This window comes from Stegostoma tigrinum, unplaced genomic scaffold, assembly GCF_030684315.1.
Source record: "Stegostoma tigrinum isolate sSteTig4 unplaced genomic scaffold, sSteTig4.hap1 scaffold_148, whole genome shotgun sequence".
In the NCBI taxonomy this organism is placed as follows: Eukaryota; Metazoa; Chordata; class Chondrichthyes; order Orectolobiformes; family Stegostomatidae; genus Stegostoma; species Stegostoma tigrinum.
In genome coordinates, this window is record NW_026728091.1 from 280,155 (window position 1) to 295,605 (window position 15,451).

Below are 15,451 nucleotides of genomic sequence, written 5' to 3' on the forward strand. Positions count from 1 at the left end.
AGAGACAGGTCGGACTGATTTTGGGATGCAGTGGGTGGAGGGGAAGAGCTGTGCTGGTTGTGTGGTGCAGTGGGGAGAGGGGACGAACTGGGCTGGTTTAGGGATGCGGTGGGGGAAGGGGAGATTTTGAAGCTGGTGAAGTCCACATTGATACCATTAGGCTGCAGGGTTCCCAAGCGGAATATGAGTTGCTGTTCCTGCAACCTTCGGGTGGCATCATTGTGGCACTGCAGGAGGCCCATGATGGACATGTCATCTAAAGAATGGGAGGGGGAGTGGAAATGGTTTGCGACTGGGAGGTAGAGTTGTTTGTTGCGAACCGAGCGGAGGTGTTCTGCAAAGTGGTCCCCAAGCCTCCGCTTGGTTTCCCCAATGTAGAGGAAGCCACACCGGCTACAGTGGATGCAGTATACCACATTGGCAGATGTGCAGGTGAACCTCTGCTTAATGTGGAATGTCATCTTGGGGCCTGGGATAGGGGTGAGGGAGGAGGTGTGGGGGAAAGTGTAGCATTTCCTGCGGTTGCAGGGGAAGGTGCCGGGTGTGGTGGGTTTGGAGGGCAGTGTGGAGCGAACAAAGAAGTCACGGAGAGAGTGGTCTCTCCGGAAAGCAGACAGGGGTGGGGATGGAAAAATGTCTTGGGTGGTGGGGTCGGATTGTAGATGGCGGAAGGGTCGGAGGATGATGCGTTGTATCCGGAGGTTGGTGGGGTGGTGTGTGAGAACGAGGGGGATCCTCTTTGGGCGGTTGTGGCGGGGGTGGGGTGTGAGGGATGTGTTGCGTGAAATGCGGGAGACGCGGTCAAGGGCGTTCTCGATCACTGTGGGGGGGAAAGTTGAAAACTAAGCCAATTCATGCCCGTTTTTATTCTGAATATTTGCATTTAAAACTCCTGGAATTTATTAACACCATTAGAAAAAAGACCAAATGAGAAAACGAATATGTCCAGCATTTGATTAACAGGAAATCCAACTTCTGCAGTAACGAATGAACTCACTGGTGTCTCAGAAGGTGGACGGTCTGAGTGAATCTTCTCATGCTCAGACTAAGTGAACAGCTTCCCTATTGTGTGAACACACTGGTGTACAGTGAGACTGATAATTGCCTGAGTCCAGTCCTGCAATGAGAGCACCTGAATAGTCTTTCCTCTGTGAGTAAATACATGGGCAGCAAATCGGACCAATTTTCCAGAGCAATTTTCCCAGTCTGGGCAGAGGCAACTGATCAGATGGTCTTCATCTCAGTGACAATGGAGCTTTCATACTTCTTGTTAAAGGTGAGGATGGAGGTGAGTGGGACAGCAATTGAAAGGGAATCCGCTGTGTCAGAGACAATAAGAAGATGAAACACTGTGTTTTACACAAAACTGGTTTATTTGATACTTATCTACATTAACATATACCTGAGCAGGTGGTTATTAATATCAGCAGAAACAGATCACAATGAACCTGGTTAATTCCTGAACGCGGTTAATAGTAAAGCCCAATCACTGCAGTTTCTTGTGAACTCTCTGGTCACTCAGCAGATATGACACCTGTGTGATTCCCTTCCCACAGCTGGGGCAGGTGAATGGTCACTGCACAGTGTGAATGTGCTGGTGCCTCAGCAGATGGGGTGACTGACTGACTCCCCTCCCACGGTCAGAGCAGGTAAAGGGCTTCTCCCTAATGTGAACGTAATGGTATACAGTGAGCCGAGATGATCACTGAAATGCTGTCCCACAGTCAAAACACCCAAACAGTCTCTTTCAGTGGGAGCACATTGATGGAGCATTAGTTCCCCAGACCTTTCATAGCACTTCCTGCAGACTGGGCATTTAAAAGGTCACTCATCAGTGTGAACTTGCTGGTGTGTCACCAGGTTTGAAGAATTGATAAATCTCTTCACACACTCCGTGGGGTGAACAGCCTCTTCCCACACTCTGGTGTGTCAGCAAGGTGGATGATTTGAGTGAATCTCTCTCCACACTCAAAACAGGTGAATGGCCTCTTCCTGGTGTAACTACGCTGAAGATTTTTCAGTATTGATGGTTGAAAGAAGTCTTTACCACAATCCCCTCATCTCCATGGCTTCTAATCATTATGAGTGTGTTTACATTCTGATAGGTCAGATGATTGATTGAAGCCTTGCCCAAAAACAGAACTATTTTCTCCGCGTTAGGAAAGTGCTTTCTCCTTCCATGTCCATGCATTCTGTTGTATTCAGGTTGTGATACGTTTGGTAACTCTCTCAGATCCTGAGTAACGTTTGGTTTCAGTTTGTTAACTGCAAAATCTCCTCTTCTGAAAACCGTGTTCAGTTGATTTGGACGTAACAAAGAGAGTGAGACAGAAACTATAAAATCAAAATGGTTTGTTATAAAATGTGAACTGGATGAATCTTGTAATTTGCAGAGTAGAAGTTGATAGCAGAGCACTAAAAACAATTTCTGACTATTAACAATTCTGTGGGAAAATCAAGAGCACACGTTGAGGGGATAGGCAGTGGTGGAAGTCTAATTTAGGCACAATTAGCAGATGTAACAGTAAAACACAAAACAGAGCTAAAATGCAGGGACAGAAGTTAGACAATTGCAGAGAGAAGATCTAGGAGGGTAGAGATGAAATACAGCAATGGTGAACATGAATTCAGATCCAGATTAAAGGAGTCACATCAGCCCTGGACCATGCAATCTCTCACAGATAACAGAACACAGCACTACCAGCTCAAATTTGCTGAATAGTCCATAATGCTCAGCTCTGAAACAATTTCACTGCTTCCTATATTACGGTCTCCTGCTGGAACTTGCGACTGGAAATATGTCAGAGCACTGGAAACAGAGGATCCAATTCAACACATTACCCTGTTATCCATGGGCTTTTACTTTTGACCAGTTTGCTGTGTGGGATCTTGTCAAATATCCTAACAAAATCTATGAAAACAATATCCACTTCACTACCCACACTGAGACTCCTTACCAATTTCTCAAAGAATTCAGTCAAATTGCTTAAGTATGACCTTCCCTCATCAAAGCAATGCTGACTATCCCGGACACGTTCATGCATTTCTAACTGACAGTTTCTCTGATCTCTCAGGATTGATTCTTACAGTTTGCCCACCACCAAAGTAAGATTGACTGGCCTATAGTTGTATGGCATTTCCTTTGTACTTGTTTTAAACAACAACACCACATTTGCATTCCTCCAGCCCCTTGGCACCTCACCTGAGTCAAGTGAAGGTTGAAAATTAATCCTCACAACATCTGCTATTTCCTTCAACACGCCAGGGAACTATCTATCTGGGCCTGGTGACTCATCCACTTTCAATGATTCCAGCTCCTCTAACACTTCCTCTCTCTATTTTGTCTTGTATTTCACACTACACCTTTTGGATTACTTTATCCACATCATCCCCTTCTTTGTGTGTATAGCAGGGGGAGATGGAGGGGTGGGGAGGTGAGCCCTGCAGTGGATATGCTGAAACCAAACAATGCCTCAGACTCTGTCTTGTTTTGCAAGAGGGAAATGAAGCAGGGGTGAGGGAACATCACCCACTTCCCACTTTGGGAAGTGCTTGAAGATGTTGTCAACAAGTGGCATCATCTCCAAATCTGATTTGAAACCCAGACAGCAACAGGAGCTTCTTCTTGATTCATGGTCAGTGAGAACTTTTGTCCCTCATTCACCGACACAAGAAATTGCTGTTTGCCTGCAGCAAGAATAATGTTTCTTTGTTTTGGAGACCAAACTTGCTCATAGATTTCAATGTGGCCTCACAAAAGCCTACACAGCTGCTGTAAGACCACCTTGCTGCCATACTCAAACCCTTTTGAAATGAAGGAGAAAGTTCCATTTGCCTTCCTAACTGCTTGCTGCACCTACAATCTTGTATTGAATGACTGGTGTACAAGCACACCCAGGTCCCTTTGTACATGAACATTTCCAAATCGACCACCTCTTGAATTATACTCTGCCATTCTGAATTTGGTACCAAAGTGGATAACTTCACACTGATACTGCATCTGCTGTGCATTTGCTACTCACTCAAATCATCTAAATTACTCCGAAGTCTCTTTATGTACTGTTCATTCACAATCCCCCTTCTCTTGTGTCAACAAACCTAGAAATAGTACATTGGATTCGCTCAGCCAAATCATTGATGTACACTTTGAACACATGAGGTCCAAGTGCACTGTTCCTTGTGGTGTCCTAATTGTCAAAGCCTTAGGTACCGAAAAAGGTCATTTATTTTTACTGTTTCCTGTCTGCTAACCAATTCGTAATCCACACCAGTAAATTCCCAACAATCTTATGCACTTTGATTTTGCACACTAACCTCTTAAGTGGGAATTTATCACCAGCTTTGAGAAAATCCAAATGACCCCATCCACCAGTTCTATCAGTTACATTTTCAAAAAAAAGCTTTTGTAGGTTTGTCAAACCTGATTTACCCATCCGAAATTGAGAGGCTTCGGGTCCAATAGAAACACTGACTTGCCTGGTCCCCACTATATTAGGCAAAGACTATAGACATGGTCCATGGCAGCTCTTTCTCCACAGCACCTGAGATGGGCAATAAATGCTGATCCAGGCAGCACTGCCCACATCCCACCAACAAACACTTCATAACAAACAAGCTAAGGCCCTCTGTTTAGCCCTGGCGGGGGCGGCCTGTGAGGGATGTGTTGTAGGAAATGCGGGAGACGCGGTCAAGGGCGTTCTCGACCACTGCGGGGGGAAGTTGTGGTCCTTGAAGAGCATGAACTGTCTCCGCTTCTCTAACCTGTTCTTCCTCTCACCCAAGATAACAAAGTGTGGAGCTGGATGAACACCAGAGGCTCCACACTTTGTCATCTTGGATTCCCCAGCATCTGCAGTTCCCATTATCACTTCCTCTCATCCATCCCTTCCTCCCACCTCAAGCCGCACCTCCATTTCCTACCTACCACCTCATCCCACCTCCTTGAACTGTCTGTCTTCCCTGGAATGACCTTCCCCTCCCTACCTCCTCACCTATACTCTCCTCTCTACCTATCTTCTTTTCTCACCATCTTCAGTCCGCCTGCCCCTCTCGCCCTATTTATTCCAGTTCCCTCTCCCCATCCCCCTCTCTGATGAAGGTCCAGGCCCAAAACGTCAGCTTTTGTGCTCCTGAGATGCTGCTTGGCCTGCTGCGTTCATCCAGCTCCACACTTCGTTATCTTGGATTCTCCAGCATCTGCAGTTCCCATCATCTCTTCTTTATTCCTTTCCATTTCTTTAGTCTTCCTGGGTGGTAGGGTGGAGAAACTGTTCACTTGCAACAAAGGAAGGGAGAGGGAGTGAATCCAGGGAGGGTGCCTACTCTACCAATGTTTGTTCAGATATGTCTCTTAAATTTACTGCCATCATTTGCTTTCTTAGCTTTACACATTTATTTGCTTGCTGAAAAAGTGGCCTTTTTCCTCATGTTCACGTTTAGGATTTCTATCAGAGTTGAGCAAGATCTAAGGAGCAGTAAATTGATTGACAATTAAAGCCAAAATGCCATCTTCTTTCCTCACAGTTTGCAGCACCATACATTAGAACCTCTCGTTTGAGGTCTAACTGTGGAATGAGCGACATCTAGCAAAATTCTCTTACAGCCAAAATCCCCATTTACAATCCAGGACTGTGTCATGTTGTATGCCGATGGGAAAAAGGAATAGCCTTCCTCCCCTGGCTAGTCAACTAATCACAAACCGTTTGGTTAACAAATGAATGGAAGGACAGGATAACTGGTCCAAGTGTTGCTATTCACTAATCTAGATTGAATTCCATTTACCATTGATCAGCCTGCCTGTAAACTAAGGTTATCCATCTCATTATTTACCATCTATTACTTTTGCGTCATCTGAACTAACTGATGAACCTTCATACACTCAAATCTCAGGCATTTACATGAAACAAAAACAAGTGCCAACACTGGCCACTCTGGCACCCCATTGTGCACTGATTTCAGGTTTGAAACAAAAAAATCAACTCTCTGCTTGCTGAACCTCAGCCAATTGTGGATCCAATTTGCCAAAGTATTGAGAACAAAAACAAAGTTGCTGGAAAAGCTGGGCAGGTCTGGCAGCAAAGTCCGGGTGCGAAGGAGAAAACAGACTAAAAGTTTTGGGTCTGGTTACCCTTCAGAAGGGTCCCTTTGTGGTTAGTGGGGAATTGAGAATCTTGCAAGCACACTGCTACTTCATCCTAACATCACAGGAGACATTTCACTTGACCTTGGATACTGACCTGCATCTAAACCTGCAGACTACTCAGTACTTCCTCTCTCTCTGTGCGCTAATTTCCTTGCATTCTGTCACAGACCTTCTCCCTGATTCATCTATTTCACGAGTGAGCACTGACACAAAGTATTCATTTAGAACCAGGCCAACACTGTAGTTCTACGCACAGATACCTCTGTGGTCCTTAATGGGCCTTACACATTCCCCCTTATCCTTTAACCATTTGTCTACCTGTAAAACAACAGAGCATTTTGCTTTATTTTACTTGGCAGTATCAATTCATATTTCCCCTAGAGCTCTCCTTATCTCCCTATTTATGTTCCCTCTTGCACATGCACCTGAAAGTATCTGCTCCCTGTGCACTATGGCCAAATCATATCTTATTAAAATCAACTGAGTTGGAACTTTGATTACAGGTCCATCCTTGTCCATTTCCATTACACAGCATGGCACGGTGGCTCAGTGGTGAGCACTGCAGCCTCACAGCACCAGGGATCCGGGTTTGGTTCCAGCCTCGGGTAACTGTCTGTGCGGAGTGTGCACATTCTCCCCGTGTCTGCATGGGTTTCCTCCAGGTGCTCTGGTTTCCTCCCACAGTCCAAAGATGTGCAGGCTATGTGGATCGGCCATGCTAAATTGCCCGTAGTGTTCAGGGGTGTGTGGGTTATAGGGGGGATCTGGGGGGGATGCTCGAAGGGGCAGTGTGGTCTTGATGGGCCAAAGGGCCTGTTGCCACACTGTAGGGAATCGCATCTAATGTTGATACCTTCCTGACTCACTTGTTGATCCTTCTCTTTTCTTCCTACCCTTTTGGACACTCACTCTGGACCCCATCCCCTTGCCAAGTTAGATTACACATGGCCCAACTGCACTTATAACTAAATTTCCAGCATTACAGGCTACATCTCCCTCTGCATGTGCCTTCCAACTGCTCATATGAATGGGTACAAATGATTATCTTATTTCTCAGGCACTGAGAATGAGGCAGAATTGATGCAACATAGTTTTAAAGAAAAGATGATTTGTATTATTTGGGATTAAAAATAAGTCAATGAACCTGTGGTGTTTACAAACATCATCAGAAACAGAAATGTGGTTTGGATATAGACAAAAACAGCTTCAAAAATCCAACATTGACGAGCAACTTTCAGGTGGGCAGTCTTTACCCAGTTTAACTGGGTTGATGTACAGTGTCATTGTAATCATTTTTAAAACTTATCATACAGATATGTAAATGCATCACCATTTTACTGACAATATCAGCACCTTTAATACAGCAAGGTTTAATAATATGAATACAAATGGCCCAATGACCAAGGTTCATTCCTTGGTGTGAGTAAAAGCAAAACCCTTTACCTGCAGATCTTTGTGAATTTGCTGTGTTCGCAAACAGCAAATCATTTTACACAAACAGAGCAGGCAAACAGGATCACCCAGTGTTATTTCACTGGTGTGTGAACAGTTTGGATGACAGAGTGAATTCTTTCCCATATACAGAACAAGCAAATGTTCTCTCTCCTGGTGAACACACTGGTGTATCAGCAGGTGAGCTGACTGAGTGAATATTTCTCCCCATGTGAACTCGCTGGCATCTCCGCAGGTTGGATGATTGGTTAAATCCTTTCCCACAATCACAGTAGGTAAATGGTTTCTCTCCAGTGTGAACTCGCTGGTGTCCCAGCAGATGGGGTAAGCGAATGAATCCTTTTGCACAATCAGAGCATGTGAATGGTCTCTCACTAGTGTGAACTCGCTGGTGTTTCAGCAGGTTGGGTGACAAAGTGAATCCCTTCCCACAATCAGAGCAAGTGAATGGTCTGTCCCTGGTGTGACTGTGTTGGTATATCTGCCGGCTGGATGACTGACTGAACCCTTTCCCACAATGAGAGCAATTGAACGGTTTCTCCCTAGTGTGAACTTGCTGGTGTAGAAGCAGTTTGGATGACTGAGTGAATCCTTTCTTGCACAGGGAGCAGGTGAATGGTCTCTCACCAGTGTGAACTTGCTGGTGTGTCTGCAGGTGGGATGACGGAGTGAATCCCTTTCTACAATGCCCACATTGCCACAATCTTTTCCTAGTGTAGCTGCGCTGGCGTTTGGGCATCTCAGATAAATCTTGACAGCCTCTTCGACATAGGTAATACGTGTTTCTCCCAGTGTGAATAGTGCTTTTCCTTCAATGTTCAAAATCCTGATTAGATTAATACAAACAGGGTGACTGTCAGCTCTGGGTGTGGTATCATTTGAAATCTCTCATTGCAAATCAACCTTTCAAACAGAAAATAAACGGAGAAACCAGAAGATGACACAAATCTGGTCACAGATCATCATTAAAACTGAACTGGGTCATAAATTTCCTCCAGGGAAGGGAATTAGTCAATGTTGACACAAAACCACAGCAAGAAATAGAGTTGGGAGACACAGGCATTTTACAGAGCTACAACTCAATCCTGTTTGTTTTCTCTCCATAGCCTCAATCCCGCCGAAGGGCTAAGAACAGTTTCATGGAAAGTGGAGTTTCAGGTAGAACAGGTGCTGAAGGTGATCTTTGGTATTCTTGCCTTTATTGGTCAGTGCATTGATTGATAAAGGGATCTAGGTTCAATTCTACTCTGTGTGGGGTTTGCACAATCTGCCTGCGTCTGTGTGGACTTCCTCCGGATGCTCCAGTTTCCTCCCACAGTCCAAAGATGTGCAGGTTAGATGGGTTAGCCTTGGGAAACACAGGGTTAAAGGGATAGGGTGGGATGCTCTTCAGATGATTGGTGCAGTCTCATGGGCTGAATGTGGGGATGCTATGATTGAATTTAGGAGTTGGGAGGTCATGTTGCAGGGTATAGGACATTGATGAGGCCAACTTTAGAATACTGTATTCAATTCTTCTACTCCCAACTTTGAAAAGATGCTATAAGAGGGGTATATTTAACGATAAGGTCCCGGGAAGTGTTACTGAACGAACAGACCTTGGAATGCAGGTTCATGGTTCCCTGAATGTGGAGTTACAGGGATATAGGATAGAGAAGGTGGTGTTTGGTACGCTAGCTGTTATTGATCAGTACATTGAGTAGAGGAGTTGAGAGGGCATGCTGCGGCTATACAGGGCATCAGTTGGGCCAGTTTTGAAATACTAATTTCAGTAATGGTCTCCCTGCTATCGGAAAGATGCTGTGAAACTTGAAAGAATTCAGAAAAGATTTACAAGTACGTTACTAGGATTGGAGCGTTTGCTTTTATTTCAGATTTCCACCACCAGTCTCTGGTGACAGATGCTAGAACCACTGCAACCTTGAAGAAACTTTCTGATGACCATACAAGGCAATACAGTGGAGATTACATGCTGAGTGCTGGAACATGGGACTGGACTAAGTAGGTGCTTTATGAACAGCATAGATGGGATGTGGACATTGTATTCTATCATTTTACATCAGGGTCTCTGACACCATTTTGTCTTGTGTTTCCCTCTGATTCTCTATTTTGGGAAGCAGGCAGGCGCAGCAATAAGTGAAGAAAGCAAATGGTACGTTGGCCTTCATAGTGAGAAGGTTCAAGTACAGGAACAGGGATAGCTTTCTGCAAGGGCTTTGGTAAGACCGCACCTGGAGTGTGATGTGTACCTTTGTTCTCCTTTCCCATGGAAGGATGCCCAGGCTATTCAGAGAGTGCAAAGAAGGTTCACCAGACTGATTCCTGGGATCTCCGGGCTGATGTATGAAGAGAGACTGGATCCTCATTTAATCATCCTTCCCATTGTCCTTCTGAAACGCTGACTGCATCACTAACTACCTCCCAGTTGCTCATTTGAGTCTGACCCATTTATGCCTACACTCTGGTTCTCATTCCCCTGCCATACCAGTTTAAAACTCACCAACACAACTGGCAGACTCCCAAGGAGATTTGTCCCAGCTGAGACCAGGGGCAATTGGTCAGGTTTGCACAGGTCCCACCTAACACAGAAACAGTTCCAATGCCTGACGAATCTAAACCCTTCTCTGATACACCATTTCTCCAGCCTCAGGCATCTGATCTATCTTCTTATTCGGTCTCTCACTGTTACGTGGCACTGAGAATAAGTCCGACATTATTACATTTGATGTCCTGTATTTTAGAATGTCTCCCTATATTCGGCTTTCAGGCACTGATCCCTTTGTTTAGCTATGGTATCTACGTGTTCCATGACCACTGGCTCTTTACCCTCCAACTTCAGAATGTCCTGCAGCCGCTCCATGATATTGCAGATCCAGGCACAAGGGAGGTAACATACCATCCTAGATTCTTGTCTGTGGCCACAAAAGAGCCTGCTGTACCCCAGACTATTGAATCCCTGTTGTTCTGGCCCTGCTTCCTTACCCACTCTGTGCAGCAGAGCTATCTGTGGTGCCATGAACCTTAAATATCAAGGAGGTCATCTTTGAGATGGGAGAGATATTAAATGAATATTTCACGTCAGTTTTAAGTGTGGAGAAAGCGAGACCAAATGTTCACTCTCCAAGGATGAAGCTGGAGAGTTCCTGCTGCCAAACTATTTGACTAAGAGCCAAAGAAATGGAGACTGGCTGATATTTCTAACGGCTGGATTGACTTTCTACCCTGTGTGGCTTCATGTTACACTTACAGTCTATACGTCACCAGGATGGAGGATTTGAGTTATCAGGAGAGACCGGATAGGCTGGGACTCTTTTTCACTGGAATTTGAGGGATGACTGTATAGAGATTTATAAAATCATAAGGTGACAGGAATAGAACAGTCCAAAACTGGAAGGTATAATTTTAAGTTCAGAAGAGAAAAATCTAAAACTGAGCTATTTACTTTTCAAACAGAGGGTGGTTCGTATGTGGAATGAACGGCCAGAGAAAGTAGCAGATGCAGATACAGTTGCGACATGTAAAAGACATTTGGACAACTATAGGAATAGGAAAGATTTAGAGAGATATGCAAGCAAGTAGGGTTACTTCAGCTTGGGAAACTTGATTGGTACGGACGAGTTGGACTGAAGGAGGTTAGCAAATATGGGAAATAAATATTGATGTTTTTAAAACAGCTCCCATTACAGGATAGGAAGTGCTGGAGGCCCTAGAAAATATGAAGATGGATAAATCTCCAGTGCCTGATCTAGTATATCCCAGGACAATGTGAGAAGTTAGGGAGGAAGTTGTGGGGCTCCTTTGAGAAATATCTGTATCACCTATAACATGGGTGAGGTGTTGGATGACTGGAGAGTGGCTATCATTAGACCTTTCTTTCAGAAGAGAGAGAAGCTGGGAACTATAGACCTGTGAGTCTGAATTTGGTGGTGAGTACATTGTTGGCGGTGGTTCTAAAAGATAGCGTTTGGAGAGCCAAGGAATGATTACGGATAGTCAGCATGTTCTGGTGCAGGAGAAATAATGTCTCACAAATTTGATTGATTTTTTTCATAAAGTAACCTAGAGGATTGATAAGGCCAGAACAGTAGACATGATTAACTTGCACTTTAATAAAGTCTTTGACAAGGCTCTGCTTATAAAACTAATTAGTAAATGGAATTCAAGGTGAGCATGCCAGTTTCACATAAAATTTGCTAAACAACAAGAGACCGCTGGTCACAGACCTCCACTGAAGGGTTGTTTTTACGACTGGAGGTCTGTGACCAGCGGTATGCTACAGGGATTGGTGTTGGGTCCACTTTTGTTTGTCTTTCATATGAATGATTTCAATGAGAAGAAAGAAGCTTTTGTTAGTAAATTTGGGGATGACATCAAAATTAGTGGTATAATGGACAGTGAACGTTATCAAACGTTACAAAGATATCTTGGTGAATTGGGTTTGTGGGCTGAGGAGATCTAGATGCAGTTTACTTTGGATATATGACAGTTATTGTATTTTGGTGAAATGAAAGGGAGTGACAGGACTTGTACAATCAAAGGTACGGCCTTCGATAGTACTGTAGAACAGTGACACTTCATTTACCTAATTCTTTGACGTTTACGTCACATGTAGTCAGGTTGGTTAAGAAGGTGTTTAGTATGCTTACCTGCATTGCTCATGCCTTTTGTATACAGGAGTTGGGATGTCACGTTGAGATTGTACAGGGCGTTGGTGCGGCCTCTTCTGAAGTACTATGTCCAGTTCTGGTCGGCCTGTGAGAGGAAGGATATTATTAAGCTGGAGAGAGTTGAGAAAAGATTTACTGGGTTATTGCTTGGAATGGAGGGATTCAGTTATAAAGTGAGGCTGGATAGACTGGGATTTCCTTCACAGGAGCACAGGAGGTTGAGGGTGACCTTACAGAGGTTTGTATAATCCTGAGGGGTATAGGTAAGGTGAACGGAAGGTTTCTTCTCCCTAGAGTGAGGTATTTCAAGACTAGGGGGCATATTTTTAAGGTGAGCGGGGAAAGATTTTAAAATAACATGAGCGGCGACTTTTGTTTTGCACAGAGTGGTGCATGCGTGGAATAAACTTCCAGAGGAAGTGGTGGATGTGGCTACAGTTACAGTTACAATGTTTAAAAAACATTTGGATAAGTACATGAATGAGATGTTTGCAGACATATGGACCAAGTGCAGCCAAGTGGGACTACTTTAGTTTCAGAACATAGTCAGCATGGGCTGATTGGGGGTCCATTCCTGTGCTTTCTGACTCTATATGATTGAAACTGAGAGAATACTGGGAGGCCTGGATAGATGGACACGAAGACGACGTTTCAACTAGGAGGAGGATCTAGAGCCTGAGGGCACAGCCTCACAATGAAGGGATGACCCTTTACAACTGAGATAAGGAGAAATTTCTTCTACCCGAGGGTGGTGATTGTGTAGAACTCATTGACATCGAGGGCTCTCGAGGCTAAGTCATTGAGTGTATACATGACAGAGATAGACAGTTTCTTGATTGGTAAGGGGATCAATGGTTATGGGAGAAGGCAGGAGAATGGGGTTGAGAAACAGATCAGTCACGCGCAAATGGTGGAGCAGACTCAATGGGCCAAATACTTTCATTAAGCTCTATATCTTGTGATCGGTTGTTAAACATTTAGAAGGCATTTACGAACACATAGATAGGAAGGGTTTAGAAGGAAGTGGACCAAGTGCAGGGAAATGGGGTTAGCGTGGACAGATATTTTCATTGGTCTAGATCTGTTTGGGCCAAAGGTCCTGTCTCTGTGCTGTAGGACTTTATAACCCAAAAGGAGGACAGATCACCCTCGACTGTGTACTGTGTAGTGGCCGAGGGTGGGTTAGCTCATTTGGCTAGCTGGCTGGTTTGTGATGCAGAGTGGAACCAACAGCACATGCTTAATTCATCTACTGGTCGAGGTCTCCACGAAGGTCTCACCATCTTAACCTTGTTCCTTGTCTGAGGTATGGCAACCCTCAGGTTTAAGGACCATTGTCATCTCTCTTTCTCTCTTTCCGTTTCTCTTTCTCCCAAATAAGAGAGCAGTCCTATGGTCTTCTGGGACTATGGCAAATTTAAATTAAAGATTTTAGTTGTGTAATGAGAAAGGAATAGTTCGTAATCTATCTGTATGAGGTCCCTTGCGGGTGAGTGAAGAAGTCAGTGATAGAGCTCTTCTTTAAGATGCGAAGTGACAGAGTTGGTTCTAAGACTAGGGGCCAAAATCTAAATAGAGGAAATTGTGATGATCTGAGACACAGGCAGGCTACAATAAATTGTGGAACATAAGTCAAAAACATAAACTTTTAAAGAGCATTTGACAGAACAGTAGCATTGTTCGTTCCCGTCTGGCACAAAATAAAGTGGGAAAGGTGACCATGCCATGGCTAACAAGGAGTATAAGGGATAGTACTGGATCCATGAAAAAGGCAAATAAATTGGCTCAAAACAGCAGCAGATCTGAAGACTGGGAGCAGTTCAGATTTCAGCAGAAGAGGACTAAGGGAGTGATTAAGAGGGGAAAGATAAAGTCTCAGATTAAACTTGTGGGGGACATACAGACTAATTGTAAAAGCTCCTCAAGATGTAATGAAGGGAAAAACAGATTAATGAAAACAAAGCCCATACAATCAGAAACAGGGGAAGTTACAATGTGGAACAAAAAGGTGGGCAACCTAATTAACTACATACGTTGATAATAAACTGTGAGGCTGGATGAACACAGCAGGCCAAGCAGCATCTCAGGAGCACAAAAGCTGACGTTTCGGGCCTAGACCCTTCATCAGACTCTCTGATGAAGGGTCTAGGCCCGAAACGTCAGCTTTTGTGCTCCTGAGATGCTGCTTGGCCTGCTGTGTTCATCCAGCCTCACATTTTATTATCTTGGAATTCTCCAGCATCTGCAGTTCCCATTATCTCTAACTACATACGTTGGTTCTGTCAAAGAATGGCACAAGTAATATCACTAAATTGCTGGGGAGTGACTGAAGGAAATCATGTTAGTGAGGAAATGGTGTTGGGAAAACTGACAGGATTAAACACCAACAACTCCCCAGCACCCAGTAATCCTCACCCCAGAGTTCTTAACAAAGTGACCCATGATAGAGTGGATGCATTTAAAAACTAGTGTTTCGATTAGAGGAGATTAATGGTCATCTTTCAAGATTCTTAAACTCTAGAACAGTTCCTCTGGATTGGAAGGTAACCCCACTATTTAATAATGCAGGTAGAGAGAAAACATTGAATTACAGACCAATTAGCCTAACACCAGAAAACAGTGAAAGGATTGGACAGAGTCAGTCAGCATTGATTTAGGAAAAGGAAATGGGAAATGAGATCTCATGTCCCTGAACACAGGTCATTGAAAGTGAGCATGCAGCTGCAGCAGGAGGTGAAGAAGGCAAATGGCATGTCGGCCTTTAAAGCAACACCGTTCGAGTACAGGAACAGGGCTTTCTTGCTGAAATTATACAGCGCTGTGGTGAGACCACAATGGAGTATTATGTGCGGGTTTGGAATACTTATCTGACAAAGGATGTTCTGGCTATGGAGGCTGCACACAAAGGTTTACCAGACTGATTCCTGGCATGGCAGGACTGATGCATAAAGGCAAAATGGATTGGTTAGGACAAAATTCACTGGAATTTAGAAGAATGAGGGAGGATCTGCCAGGAACCAATGAAATGCTAACAGGGCTAGCAAGTTAAATGCAGGAAAGATGCTCTCAGTGACCAGGGAGTCAAGAACCAGGGAGCCAGTTTAGGGATATGGGGTAGACTCTTTAGGACTGAATTGAGGAAATATTTCTTTACTCAAGACACTGGTGAGTCTGTGGAATTCGCTGCCAC

General features: G+C 44.3%; 1 protein-coding gene across 1 annotated transcript in view; it reads right to left on the reverse strand.

The window, feature by feature from the left end:
- Nucleotides 1-1,384: 1,384 nt before the first annotated feature.
- The window catches only part of LOC132207756 (zinc finger protein 418-like), a 38,974-nt gene continuing 24,907 nt past the window's right edge, over nucleotides 1,385-15,451 (reverse strand). The window contains exons 6-7 of the mRNA XM_059643634.1: nucleotides 12,241-12,346; nucleotides 1,385-2,334 (exon numbers count right to left, since the gene is read on the reverse strand). The gene's annotated coding sequence lies outside the window, so the exon portion shown is untranslated. The remainder of the gene's footprint in view (nucleotides 2,335-12,240; nucleotides 12,347-15,451) is intronic.